Source organism: Balaenoptera borealis (assembly GCF_965194805.1).
Source record: "Balaenoptera borealis genome assembly, chromosome: 1".
Taxonomy (NCBI): Eukaryota; Metazoa; Chordata; class Mammalia; order Artiodactyla; family Balaenopteridae; genus Balaenoptera; species Balaenoptera borealis.
The window spans coordinates 187239933-187254133 of NC_138860.1; the positions used below are offsets into that span (position 1 = coordinate 187239933).

At 52.5% G+C, this 14201-nt stretch overlaps 1 protein-coding gene across 2 annotated transcripts in view; it reads right to left on the minus strand.

Moving 5' to 3' along the window:
• SPSB1 (splA/ryanodine receptor domain and SOCS box containing 1) overlaps positions 1-2842 on the minus strand; it is a 69002-nt gene extending 66160 nt beyond the window's left edge. For both annotated transcript variants that reach the window (XM_082390797.1, XM_082390799.1), the window contains exon 1: positions 2680-2842. The gene's annotated coding sequence lies outside the window, so the exon portion shown is untranslated. The remainder of the gene's footprint in view (positions 1-2679) is intronic.
• Between the last annotated feature and the right edge of the window lie 11359 nt (positions 2843-14201).

Genomic DNA, 14201 nt, shown 5'->3' on the forward strand with positions numbered 1-14201 from the left:
GTGGACCGAGGCGCACCTATACCTGCTCTGCACATCTGTCTGATAAAGATGCTCATTCTCAAACTTTTCAGGAACTAAAAGATAAATCGGTCATGAAAAACAGCCACCACCTAGTTCTTGGGATGAACTGTTGCAAAATTCCCAGACTAAGCTCTTGAACACCGTAAGAATCACAGGTTTTGCTAAGTGTGAAAACGCGTGAGCAGGCAAGTCTCTGCTCACCCAGGAGGAGGAGGAAGGTGCGAGAAAGGACAGGCGCAGCACGGGGGAGCGCGGCATCCTTCATCCTCAGCGAGCAGTGGGCAGCGCGGGCCTCCACCAGCTGGACACCCACCAGGCTCCCCCGACCCATAGGAAGATGATTCCCCAGGGAGTGTCAGAGTTTTACCAGGCAACCCAAGGGAGCCCACTGACGGGTGGTTTCAGCCTTACTGGAGCAGCCCAAGGAACGCAGCCTCGCCCAGCTCCAAAGTGACATCACCCGGGACCCCGGGCAGGACCACTTCTCCCTAAGAGGCCTGGAACCTCCGGAACCCACTGATTCTTCCTAGAGCCCCGACCTCCCTGAAGCCAGGCCTGCCCCTGCTCTCGGCTGTCAGAGCCACTGTGGTCAACGTGCCACTGCTTTTATTCTCTCTGCTTCCCTGGTGGTAGCCAGACCGGGAAAGAAAAGGAAGTTTGTAAAGTTATTGCATTAGGCCACTCCACACCTCCCCATCTATCTCTCTTTCTTTCTCTCTCTCTCCATCTACTGGAGAGAACTTTCTCTCTCTCTCCGTCTACTAGAAAACAAAGCAGTAAGGGAACAAGAGAAGTGTTTAAAATGATCTAATCCAGCCCATCACTTTACAGCTGGGGAGATAAGAAGTGCCTGGCCCATGACCTCAGCACTGGTGACAGTAACCAAAGGCAACAGCTTAGGGCTCTGGAGACTTTGGTCCACAGCCCCTGGCTGTACAGTATGGGTAAGCCAGCCACCCTCTCTGCGCCTCTGCAGGGAAAGGAAGGGTTGGCCCGGATGGATGCCCTATAAGTAACATAGGGCTTCCCTAGCCCCATGACCCCTCAGTGGGGGAGAAGTCTGCCTATACCGCTGACACTTAATCCAGCACGCTTCCCACGGCGGCGGGAGTGGGGGAAGTGTCGGGAGGGGGCGCAGCAGAGAAGGTAGGGGCAGCCCCGCCCCCTCCCTTGCTCGCTATCCACACACCCAGACCAAGGTTACAGGTCTGCCTCCCCCCAGAATGTTCTGCCCAGGAGAGAATTCTTCCAAGGATACCAACCTTTAGTCAGCAGAGATGGCATTTTTACCATCAACACCTGTCAAAACTCAACTCATGACCAGTTTCTGATACTGGCTGGAGTATTTAATTAAATATTACTCACTCAGGAAGCAGCCCCTGCCAACTCACCTCCAAACCGTACAGTTCATTTTCAGAGAAAAAGAGAGAGGGAGGGAGGAGCCTGAGCCCTCCTCAGCTGGTACCAGCAGAACTGCCCGAGGCCCCTGTACCCGGGTCCAGCGCAGCGCTCTTTTGAGAACCAAGCAGGGAAAGTCAAGGTAAGCAGATCTCAGGAGCCAGCAGCCCCCCTGCCAGATTACCATGGATGGCACACACGCACACACACACTCAGAGACACACTCACCACACACAGACACACACACAGAGGCACTCAGAGGGGCACACCAACTCACACAGGGACACACTCACACATGCACTCAGACACACAGGCACACTCTAGCACATATGCATTCATACACGTATTCACGCGCACACACACACAGAGACGGGCTCACACAGACACACTCTCACACAGCCCTCTCACACACACACGTACACTCAGCACACACCACACACTCACACATACAACTCGCAGTCTCTCCCCGCAGACCAAGCCACCGCGCCGCCAGGGCCGTGAGCATTCCGAGGAGCCTTTGCCTTGAACTTAACAGGACAATTACCGCCGACGGCCCCAGGCTGCTCCGGTTTTTCCGTTTTAATCGATTTCCTGACCGAACCCTTCGGCTCTCCCTTGGTGGCCGGGAGAAGCCGCGGCGGCTCCGGGGCGGCGGGGAGGGCGGCACCGCCCGGGGTGTTGCCCGGCGGGCTCCCCGGGGCAGGCGCTGCGGGCAGAGCTGGGGAGCCCCGAGGGGGCTGGTCGGGCTGCGCTGCGACCCCGGATGGCGGGAAAAGCGAAAGTAACTTCGCGGAGCGGGGTCGCGCTGCCCCCCGCCTCGGCCGCAGGGATGGTCCCGGGAACGGAGGCCCCCGCGAGTGCCGGCACCTACAAGTCGGCGGGGGCCGCCGCGCGTCCCGAGCCCCTTCCTGGGCCTGCAGCCGCCGAGGCTCAATCCCGGGTGCGACGGTCGCCGGGGCCGCCGGGACTCCCGCCCCGTCTCGTCCCCCCAGGTGGGACCCGGGGCCGCGCGACCTGCCCGCGCCTGCGGCGACAGCGGCGGCAGCGGCGCTGGGCGGCGCCCCGGCCCCCTCTCCTGGGACCCGCGGCGAGAGAAGGGCTCCCCGCGCACCCCTACCGGGTCCCCAGCCGGGACCCCACCCGGTCCCCACTGCCCGGCCCCGCGCCCGGGTGCCCACTCGGTCCCCCAGTGCGATCCCCGCGCGCACCCGGCCCGGCCCCCCATCCACCCACCCAGTCCCCGTGCCTGGCCCTGCCTACCGTTCCGGGGAGGCCGCCGCCGCCGCCCGCTCTCCGGGGCCGAGGAGGCTCCCGCCGCCGGGAGAGAAGCCGCCTCCTCCCCGCGGCCCCGGCGCCAGCGCCTGGAGCCTGGTTCCTGCAAGCGCGCGGGCTGCCGAGCGCGACTTCTGTGCGAATAAGGAAAAGCGCCCGTAGCCTTTAAAGTGAAAAAAAAGGAAAGGGCCGGGGGGCGGGGCCGCCCCGCCCCCGCCCCGCCCCGCCCCCCGGCTCCGGCTCCGGCTCCGGCTCGGGCTACGGCTCGCGGGGCGCTGAGCGCGGCAGCGGGGGCGGCGGCGGGGGCGCGGGACGGGCGGTGTGTCACGTGCCCGGCGCTCGCTCGGCCGCCCCAGCCGCCGCCCCACCCGGAGGCCCTCGGGGCGCGCGGGGCTGCGGCCGAGCTGCCGCGCGGGGCGGCGCCGAAGCTGTGGTCCCTCCGGAGGCGTCTTTGGGAAACGCCGGGCAGCCTCCGCTGGGCAAGAGGCCGGAGTTGCAACACCCGGAGGGCCGCGGCGGCGCTGGGCCCGGAGTGGGGGCGGGGGGCTTACTAATAATAATTTTTGTAATCTCTTGGGAGGATCAGTGTTGTTTCAATAACCTCGGGAGCAAGGCCTTGCTTGCCTCATTTCAAATTCCCAGCAGCTTAAAGTTCCGTAATTCTAGGGCATAGGAGAGGAGTTCCTGGGCCGGCAGATAACCCAGGGACTCCCCGCCGTGCCGGAGTCCCCGGACGCATTTCCGTCTCGGTACCCACAAGGACAGGGGTCTTGGGACTCCCAGACCTTGGGGGCCCGGCGCCTTGGCATCCCCAGCTCCTTGATGGCTCTGGGCATACAGCAGGCGGCTTCGCATGAGTGTTTGTTGAATGAATGAAGGAAGGAAGGTACCCACCACCCCCAACTCCGCCAAGACTTCTCTAGGTCACCAAAGAAATTCCTCCCCTGCCCTCAACAGAGCAGTCAGTTGTACCCTAGAACTGGGAAGATTGTAAGGAAAGAAGGTTTCAAAGACCAGAATCTCTCTACATTCCTCCACCCCTCGTTGTGTGTAGTGTCCCTGGAAGGGAATGGAGAATTAACATAATTGGAGAAGCTGTTGGGAAGAACATGACTCCACAGTTATTTCATCGCTACCGTAACTATAAGGGCGGGACTGTTACACCGATTGCAGAGATGAAGCAGTGAAACCGAGCAGGACCCTGTAGGGGCTCCGGGGCGTAGGGAGCCTTTCTGTGCAGCCTCCATGACCTTCTCTGAGTTCCAAAGGGCAGATTTGAACAGTTGCTAATCCGGGAAGAGAAGGCATGCAGAGTCAAGGGAGGAACAGCCAAGAAATAGTCGTACAGCCTTGGGGCAGGGTCCTGGTTCCACCTCAAGGGACACACAGAATAATATCTTTAAACCCTTTTTATGGAATTAAAACCCAACAAATGGAAGATGCCAGCATTCTCCATAGCAGAGAAGACCACCTGAGGCCAGACTAAAGGAACCAGAGAAGCTCATCAAGAAGGTTACCTGAGGGGCTTCCCTGGCAGTCCAGTGGTTAAGACTCGCTCTTCCACCGCAGGGGGTGTGGATTCGATCCCTGGTCAGGAAACTGAGATCCCACATGCCTTGCGGTGCGGCCGAAAAATTTAAAAATAAATAAAAGATTACCTGAGACCAGATTAAAGGAGTGCAGGTCCTGCACACACCCTAATCTTATCAGCAACCCCACCCTTTGAACTATTGCTATAAAACTCCTCACCAAATCCTCCCGGGTCGGGACACATATTTTTCGAGGGCAGGAGCCTGCTGTGGCCTCCTTTGCCTGGCAAAGCAATAAAGCTATTCTTTTCTACTTCACCCAAAACTCTGTCTCGGAGATTCAATTCGGCACCACTGTACAGAGGCTGAGCTTTCGGCATCAGCAGTAACTGGTGAGAGGCCCTGCTGTAGCAGCGCTTGGGGCCCAGCTGGACTCTGTGAGATCCCAGAGTTTGTTGTCTTCTCACCTCACTGGTGCTGAAAGTCAGTTTTGTTTTGTTTTGAATTTAAAAAATACTGAGGCTCAAGTAGCAGTCACGGGCGGCGGGGGGGCCTGTGTTCTGGCCTCGGTTAACACTCTGGGTCTGAGTTGTCTAGTATCTTGAACCCAGGCCTGGCAGGCAGGGAGCCACTGCCAGCACCCCAGGGGTGCTTTGCATTTAAAAAGAGCACCGGACTCCCTTTAGCCGCTTGCAATTTGAGAACTGTTAGTTGTCCGAAGATGAAATGGGACTTGGGAGAACCATGAAAATGAAACCTTGTAACTCAGGTTGGGACTTGAACCCACGGTCTTTTAACTGAGATCACACCTGGTCTCAGGACTTAATGAATGACGCTCAGGTTCTTGATGTCTCATCACAGAAAGAATTCAGTGAGAGACAAAGTGATGGGTAAGAAGTGGATTTATTTAGAGAGAAGCACACTTCACGGACAGAGTGTGGGCCATCTCAGAAGGCGAGAGCCGCCCCAGGGTATGGGGTTGTCAGTTTTTATAGGGGTGGGTAATTTCATAGGCTAATGAGTGGGAGGAGTGTTCCAGCTATTTGGGGGAAGGAGTGGGGATTTCCAGAAATTGGGCCACTGCCCACTTTTTGACCTTTATGGTCAGCCTTGGAACTGTCATGGCGTCTGTGGGTGTGTCATGTAGCTTGCTGATGTGTTACAGTGAGTGTATGATGTGTTACAGTGAGTGTATGTACAGTGAGTGTATGTGTTACAGTGAGTGTATAGGCTCAAGGTCAAGTGAAAGTGGACTCGTCCACCATCTTGGACCTAGTTGGTTCTAACCAATTTATACTGTGTCCTATGGCTATGTCATTCTTTTAAAGGTTGTGCCCTGCCCCCTTCCCCCCTGTTTCAAAAACATCCAGGGTGGCAGGAAGTCTTTCCGAGTTCCTGGTGTACCGCAGAGTAGCCTAATCCGTGGAAAGTACAGCTGCCTCTATGGCCTCTGTGCTTCATTCCTCTCCCTCTAAAGAATGACCATAGTCAGTGTGTTATGTGGGAAGTGGGCACCTCTCGCTAGGAGCTTTCCTGGCCGGGACAGGGGGTGGGGGGAGGCTGGTGCTTCAGCCACACAGCCTGGGACCGTGAGGCTGTCAGCCTTCCTGAGGGCAGCTCCTCCAGGCCTCGCCCTTAGCCTGGACGATATTTAGATGTTATTATTGACCTTCCAGGGCAGACCAAGTGTAATTCAAGTGGCAGAGTCCGTCCATTTGGGACCAGAGCCCCACTTCTGATGTGAGGGCCCTGAAACAGACCGTTCCCAATCAGAAGTCCGCAGCGCTCCCACCCCACCCTCCTTCAGCATTAATCTGGACCTCTCAGCTCTGATCCAGTTGGCTAATTAGCTCCTGCTGACCTAAATTTCTCAGAGCAATCCCTGGGGAGTGAGCCTTCCTCTCCACCAGGGCATGGGCAGGTAAGCCTATCGATGCTGGGAAGCTGGTCATCCAGCAGTGACCTGGAACAGCGTTGAGCAATTGTGGAGACCAGATTGTGTGAAAGGGGTGTATACTCATGCTATCAGCACTGATACTGTTGTTAAAAAGATACATAAACTTGTCATATTGTGACCTCAGCTGATAAACACCATCCAGGAGTTTGAAGACTGACTCAAGTCTTAAACCAAGTATCTGTGTTCCACAGGGGTGAGTAGGGAGAGGGGCGGCTCTGGCTCCTGGTGGTGTCTTCTCCCCCCACAACTCCACCTCCACCTCCACTCAACATTTCATCACTTACATCAGCACTGTTTGCTCACCTCTCTAATCTGTTTCGGGAAAATGATGGGGAGAAATTATTAGACAGCAAATTGGCTATCAGCTGCTTTTTCTGATGATGAAAAGTCTGTCCAGAGATGATGTCTCAGACACACTTCGAGCCTTGAGAGCAGAATCCTGCTGCCCTCACAAGCTCCTGCCTCCTGGGGGCTCCCATTGTCTTTGAGCCCCTTTTGTTGATTGGAGTGAATGGGCAAGGGATTTGGGATTAGACAAGCCTAGGGCAAACCCCGGTGCTGCCATTCACCAGCTGTGTGAGCTTGGGCAAGTTACTTAATCTTTCTGGGACTCAGTTTTCTCACCTGTAGAATGGCTCTACAAGTTTTCCAGGATTTGGTGGCGGGGGAAGGAAGAGTAGCAGTCATTCCACAAATATTCATTGAGTACAACATGTGCAAGGTATCGTGCTAAAATGAAATCCAGAGGGTTTGGAGGAATGTCAGGATAATAGACACATTTTAGATATTATTGTTGACAATAAGAAAAAGAGGTTTCCTAAAAAAGCATGGGATCCGTAACACAAAAGTGTGGCAAGATCCACCAAAACAGAAAGAACGCTGAGGCATATTTTTAAAAATTTAAGCCCATTTTGCATCCCTAACGCGACATATACTTAGCTCATGAAGTGAAACTGAAGTAGAGTAGACCTTGTCTTTCAGAACTCTGATCTTAAAGAACTCTGATCTTCATGAATTAGTACACGGATTCTTAGACTCTTCGGCCTTAAAGGTCTGTGGGGTTCACTCTTGATCACATAATTAGTAGACAGGGACACCTGCTGGCAGAGTGTGATATTGCAGCGTAGCTCTATCAGACATTGCCGGTCGTCAGAACAAAGGGATGATGCTGAGCAAAGTTTCAGACGCTTTAAATGAGACACTGGGTGGCAACCAAGCTTGAGAAAAACTTCCTATGGCCTTGAGAAGCAATTAATAAAGAGATGACCTTGGACTTGTGACAATAATTATTGTAAAGTTATTCAAAAACACTTTCAGTGACTTAAAAGTGAGCCAGCTGAGACCTCAATGCCTGTCTTGACTCTTCCCTGGATGTTTTCAATAGTCCTTCAGTGTATTATTTTTCCCATGGGAACATCTTCAATATTATAGTAAAACTACAGTACAAGTGAAGCACCCCTCCAAGTATTTGTTTTATTTTATTTTTTACTAAATATTGAGGAACTGAATGAATAAATATCGAACAGCACTCTTCTGCAGGCTGAAGAGAAAGTAGTAAACAAAATGGACCAGACTCCTGGCCATTTCCATGTTAAGTGAGGGAGACAGACAATAAACAGTAAATGAGATCATTTCAGAGAGTAACAAGTGATAATAAAGAATCATTTTATGGGCTTCCCTGGTGGTGCAGTGATTAAGAATTCACCTGCCAATGCAGGGGACATGGGTTCGAGCCCTGGTCCAGGAAGATCTCACATGCCATGGAGCAACTAAGCCCGTGTGCCCCAACTACTGAGCCTGCGCTCTAGAGCCCGTGAGCCACAACTACTGAGCCCGCGTGCCACGACTATTGAAGCCCGCACACCTAGAGCCCGTGCTCCGCAGCAAGAGAAGCCACCGCAATGAGAAGCCCGTGCACCGCAGCGAAGAGTAGCCCCCGCTCGCTGCAACTAGAGAAAGCCCGTGCGCAGCAATGAAGACCCAGCGCAGCCAAAAATTAATTAATTAATTTTTTTTTTTTTTTAAAAAGACTCTATGTAAAGATTCTAGAAGGGTAACCCTTCTGTCCCAAATGACAGATCAGAGACCTCCGATAGTCAGGGACTCATATCTCCTTCCTGTCCCCCACAGCAGTTTACCGTGTTTGGTAGACACCTTGAAAATGAGTCCAAACTCACAGGTCTGGCCTCTCTACTCCATCCTCGTCACAGGATGCCCCATCTTCCAGCCAGGGGGTCAGCTGCCACATTCATTAAGCAAACATTTAGTGGGAGTGAGCTCCCATTCTGTGCTGGGAGCTTCTAAGGTTAGCATTGATCCCACAGGGACCAGTTTGGAGAATGAGATGAATCAGCTCCCATTCTGCCTCACTCCTGGAAAATACCTCCAAGAGCTTAGAGCATCAGGCCTACCACCCTTCTGCACAAAGCCCGGCACTTTCTGGCTGGGAATTGGTGATGCTCGTTCTGGGTGGCCTATTTCCTCATTGGGGATGCTCTGCGTTTTCCTCTCCAGGAGGGATCAGGTTGGAAGAAGAAAGAATTAAGGCATCCAAACCTATAGCATGATCACAGACGAGGATTCTGAGAGTGGAAGTCTGCCCAGCCGAAGTTCCAGGCTGAGCAGGGAAGCATCAGTAGGCCTCCTGCCTGCCTCTGGGGACGGGGTCTGCGAGGTAACTCCCAGACACGGGAACATGCCGTCTGTCATCACAAGGAGGCAGGGGAGAGCAGGGCACTGCTGGGTGTGGCCGGCGGGGCAGCACGTTCTCTGGAGAAGTGCATCCAGGGCTGACCGCCGGCCAGCTGTGAGCTGTGAGACATCAGCAGGGCCAGTGTAATGAGGGGAGAGACCACCGGAGCAGTGAGGAAAGAGAAGGGCGAGTCCACCCCCAGGGTCTCCCTCTGTGGCCACACAGTGATGAAGTTGGACCGGCATCTCTACGCTCTTCCACGGGATCTTAACTCTGACCTTTGCAAGGTCTCCCAGAAACACTCTTCTGAGGGCCAGCACTGGGTATATCAAACTTGCAAAGCATTCAGGGCCCTCCTGGAATTCTGCATCCCTTTATTTCCCCGTGACTACTCTTGCTCAAGCAAATATTGCTTGAAAACTGCAGGAGAGAAATACTTATTGTCCTCCACCCCAGCCACTGGAGACAGTCCTTCCCCACCCTGTGACCTGGAGCTCAGACTTGGTGTGGCCAATGGGAAGTGAGCAGATGTGCAACTCAAACAGACACTGAAATGAGCTTGCACCATTGGGCTTTCCTTCTTGGCACCTCTGTGACAACCAGGAGAAGAGCTTCCCAGGGGTTTCCGCTTCCCCTTCTTCCCTGGGATGAGTGCATAGAACACAGCTGTGAGCCACATCAGGGAGCCCTAGAGCCCAAAGCAGAGTCACCCAGTCAAGCCTGGTGGGACCAGCTGGCCCCCAGCCACCCTGCAGACATGTGAGTGAGAAGAAATGGTTGTGGCTTGAAGCCACTGTGTTTTGGGGTGGTTTATTATGCAGCAACAGCTGACTGATACAAGAGCCTATGGTGTACCAAGTTCTGAGATAAGTAAGAGTGAAACTAACTCCTGTGACAAATGTACAGAGGAAGGGGTACATGGGATAGTGTGCAATGGGAAAATAGGATCAGGCTGGATAGGATGGGAGCTGGGAGCTGGAGGAGAAGCAGGGGATGACTATGAGAAGAAGGCAAGGAAGGGAAATCCAGTCAGAGAGGCCTTGGGGCAACACTTCATGGCAGGAGGGAGCATGGCACTTGGAGGAGCTGTAGAAGGAAGGAGCCAGGAGAAGTGTGGTGATGGGGGGGGGGGCGGTCCATGCAGGCTGAAGAGACAGGCAGAAGGCAGACTGCCTAGAGCTTTGTGGGCACATTAAGAATTCTGATACACATTTTGCAAATATCACTTCCACTGCTGAGTGGGAATCAGTTGGGAGGAAAACAGTCAAGCAAGACAAAATAATAATAGTTTAGCCATTAAACAAAGTCAAGGACCTTTAGTTGCTCCTCAAGGACTCTACATAATATTCTGAGCCATGTTCTTTGAGCTGTTTTGCAGGTACTGAAGCCCCCACCAAGTGGAAGAAATTAAGTGCATGCTGCCCACAGGCATGTAGACCCCAGACCAGTTGGAACCAGAAGGTTGATGATTCTGACTCCTGATTACCTCACCACCAACCAATCAGAACAATGTCCACAAGCTGATCACACACCCCACAACCCCGCTCCCTCACCCTGTCTTTAAAAACCTTTCCCTGAAAGCTTTTGGGGAGTTCAGGCCTTTTAAGCGCCAGCTGCCTGGACTCCTTACTTGACACCTGCAATAAACATTTTGCTTTCCTTCACCACAACCTGGTGTCAGTAGACGGGCTTTACTGCGAGCAGGCAGGCGAGCGAAGCCAGGTTTGGTTTGGTAATAGTGGGACCCCTGCCCCCTTCACCAGCTCCCAGGGCACTGGTGACCAAGGTTTTTCCCCACAGACAAGAGACTAGAGGGAGCTTTTTTGGGGAAGCTAACCTGTCCAAGAGCAAAGACCTGCAGATCCTCACATTTGAGGGTCCTCAACAAACAAGGGCACTCCACAGTCGATGAGCACCACCTCCACCGTCCCATCCCCCCACCCCACACATACTCTGAGTTTCCATCAGCTTTCTAAGCCTCACTTTCAAACAGGAAGGGGAGCCAAGGATGACAGACATCTGAGCAGAGTCTCTGAGTCGGTCAGGAGAGGCGAGGTTATGATGGTACCCAGCACCCCACAGCTCAGAGCATTGATTTCTCGTCCACACTCCCTGTTCATCTCACTGTAGGGAAGCTCTGCTCCATGTTGCCCTCACTAAGGGACCCAGACCAGTGGGGCCTCCATCATCTGTGGGCTGCTGTAGCAAAGAGAAGGCACGATCACTTCCGTAATGACTCTCTACCCTTATCAATAATTTTGGTTGTTGTTTTTCTTTTTTTTTTTAACCCAGAGGAGGATTTATTTATTTATTTATTTATTTATTTATTTACTTATGGCTGTGTTGGGTCTTCGTTTCTGTGCGAGGGCTTTCTCTAGTTGCGGCGAGCGGGGGCCACTCTTCATCGCGGTGCGCGGGCCTCTCACTATCGCGGCCTCTCTTGTGGAGCACAGGCTCCAGATGCCCAGGCTCAGTAGTTGTGGCTCACAGGCCCAGTTGCTCCACGGCATGTGGGATCTTCCCAGACCAGGGCTCGAACCCGTGTCCCCTGCATTGGCAGGCAGATTCTCAACCACTGCGCCTTGGTTGTTGTTTTTCAATGACCTGAAACTTACAGAAAAGTTGCAGGAACAGTGTAAAGAATTTTTTTTCTTGAACCACTTGAGAGTTCTGGCATGATGCCTCATCACTCCCAAAACAAGGCTTCTCCCCTGCCTAACCACAAGACATCCATCCGAATCAGGAACCTCACTTTGGGATGTGAGCACATCTCATCCTCAGACCCTACGAGTTCTGCCAGTTGTCTCAATGATGGCCTTCAGAGCAGAAATCCCAGTTCACAATTACGTGTCACCTTTAGTGGTTGTATCTCTTTGGCTCCCTTCTATCTCTCCTTGAGTCTCATGACCTGGCCCCTTTGGAAGATGACAGGCCAGTTATTTTGCGGATGTCCCTCCATCTGGGTTTGTCAGTTTCCTCACGGCTAAATTCAAGTTGGGCCTCTTTGCCAGGAAGATCACAGAAATGATGCTGGCTTCCTCTCGTGGCCTCCCGTCAGGTGGCACTTGGTTTTTATTTGTCCTATTACTGGTGACATTAACTTTGACCATGTAATTAAGGTAGTGTCTGCCAGACTTTTCTATTGTAAAGTTACTCTTTTCCCCTTTGGAATTAACACATATTTTGTGGGTAGGTGCTCTGAGACAATGTAAAGTTTCCATTTCTGGTCAAACTTTCATTTTATTTCTCTGTTTATATTGGTATGAACTCATAGATTCCTACTTCAGAGGATTACAATCCATTACTATCATGATTTATTTTAATGCTCAAATTGTGCCTATTTGGCCAGTGGGACCCCCATCAAGCTGTCTTCTGTAATGTCCTTTTGACAAATCTCCACCATTCTCTGAACATTTCCTTTCCTACGCAGCGAGATGTTCCAGGCTCATTTTATGCTTACCCTGCAAGCAGCCATTTCTCCAAGGAGCCCTGATTCCTTTTGCAGGAGAGGGATATTTAGAACCCAGGATCTGGGTGTTCATTCTCCCGGGCCCTTACCCATGCTGGACCCCTGCTCAGGGAGCAACCGTGCTGGCTTGGAGCAGGAGGCTGGAAGGCTCCAGAAGTGGAGCTGGTGGATGACCGTATTGAGAGGAGAGTCACAGTTTTCTCAGGGATTTGAAGGGAAGAATTAGTGACAGGAAATTAAAAGACAAGGCAATAATTAACTACAGGAAAAACATAACAAAATCCATACCAGAAAGGAAATTTAATTATAGTATACAATGTGGCTCAGCTGTAAATGATATTTGGATACTCATTACCATAGATACAATAAATGTTTATTTAATCAAAATGGTGATATAACTAAATTATGAAGTTGGAAGGAAAAGAATGTGGATTCTCATCTCTCATAGATGGAAGATAATAATAACAGTAAAAATCATGATGATGTTGATGGCCAACACTTATTGAGAGACTCTTACGTGCCAGGTCCAAAGTACATGTGTTGGTCCATTTCCTCCTCACATGAGCCCCATGGGGTAGGTACTAGTATCCCACATTATAGATAAGGAAACTGAGGCATGATGAGATAAATAACTTGTTCATGGTTGTTCTACTAGTAAGTGCAGAGCCTGGATTTGAACCCAGGTAATCTGGCTCAAAAGTCAGCATCTTAACCATTATTCTATGTAGTTTCTTAGATTTTAGACATTTGGATGATGTTATAAGTGAAAAAAGAAATGAAACAATAGTATTAGCAAGCTGTTGAGAAATACAGTTCTAAATTTCAGAAGAAACAGCTAAAAATAATTGCAAGTAGCCACCTCTTGGGTGTAGCAACTGCGCCTGGGGAGGGGCGGGACAGGAAATTGCTGGGGTTTTTTTTGTTTTACTTGTTTTACTTTACTCTGATATTTTAAAAACTATTTGCATGCATTATTTTGATTAAAATACAAATCAAGTCCAAAAAAGGAGCTTCAAACAGTACAAAAGGGATCCCCAGTCTCCTCCCCCAAGGCAACCCTCTGGCCAGCTTCCTGTGTGTCATCCAGACCTGTCTGTGCTCTCACCTGGGGGCTGCATACCACACACGGCTCTCTCCCTTTGCTTCTCTCTCTCGGAGATGGTCCAGTCCAGGCACTAGCATCTCTCCATCGTGTTCCACTGTGGCTCGGAATCAAGACAGGTGTCCCGGCGGGAGGGGGCCCCAGGAGAGCTCTTCCCCAAGTGCCTGAGGATCCACATGAAGCCAGCCACCCAGACATGGGAGCAGGGCTGTCAGGTCCAGGCAGAGCTCAGAGCCCCGGTGTCTGACACAGAAGGAGAGCTCCTGCCCGGCCTCCAGGCCCATGGAGGATCTAGGGGAGGTGAGGTCAGTGAGCCAGGCGGCCCGGGGCATCAGATCCCCCTTCGCATTTTATGGGTCGCCTGGTTGCCTTTGTCCTCTGACTTGTAGGTGCCACAGAGATGCCCAGTGCCTCTCAGGACGGATGGCACTCTGGGACATTGGGTCCGCCCTGCCCCAGGAATCTGCCCTCAGGAGTGGGCGGGCCCCTCGCTGTCCCCCACCCTGTCCTTGTTCCATCCCCCTGACCGCTCAGTGCTGGGGAAGCTGAGTCTGGGTGAGGTCCCCAGGGTGCCCACTCACTACCCAGAAGGAGGAGGACTGGGGTGGAGTGAGCTGAGTTTCCTTTCTATTTAAAGAAAAAAACCCAAGTCAATATTTTTAGGTGCCGGCTAAGAAGCTGCTTCCTCTGAACAGGGTCTTCGTCTGCTGTGTGGCGGGGAGGTGGCTGACCCAGCCTGCGGAGTTGGGACGGGGAGAGGA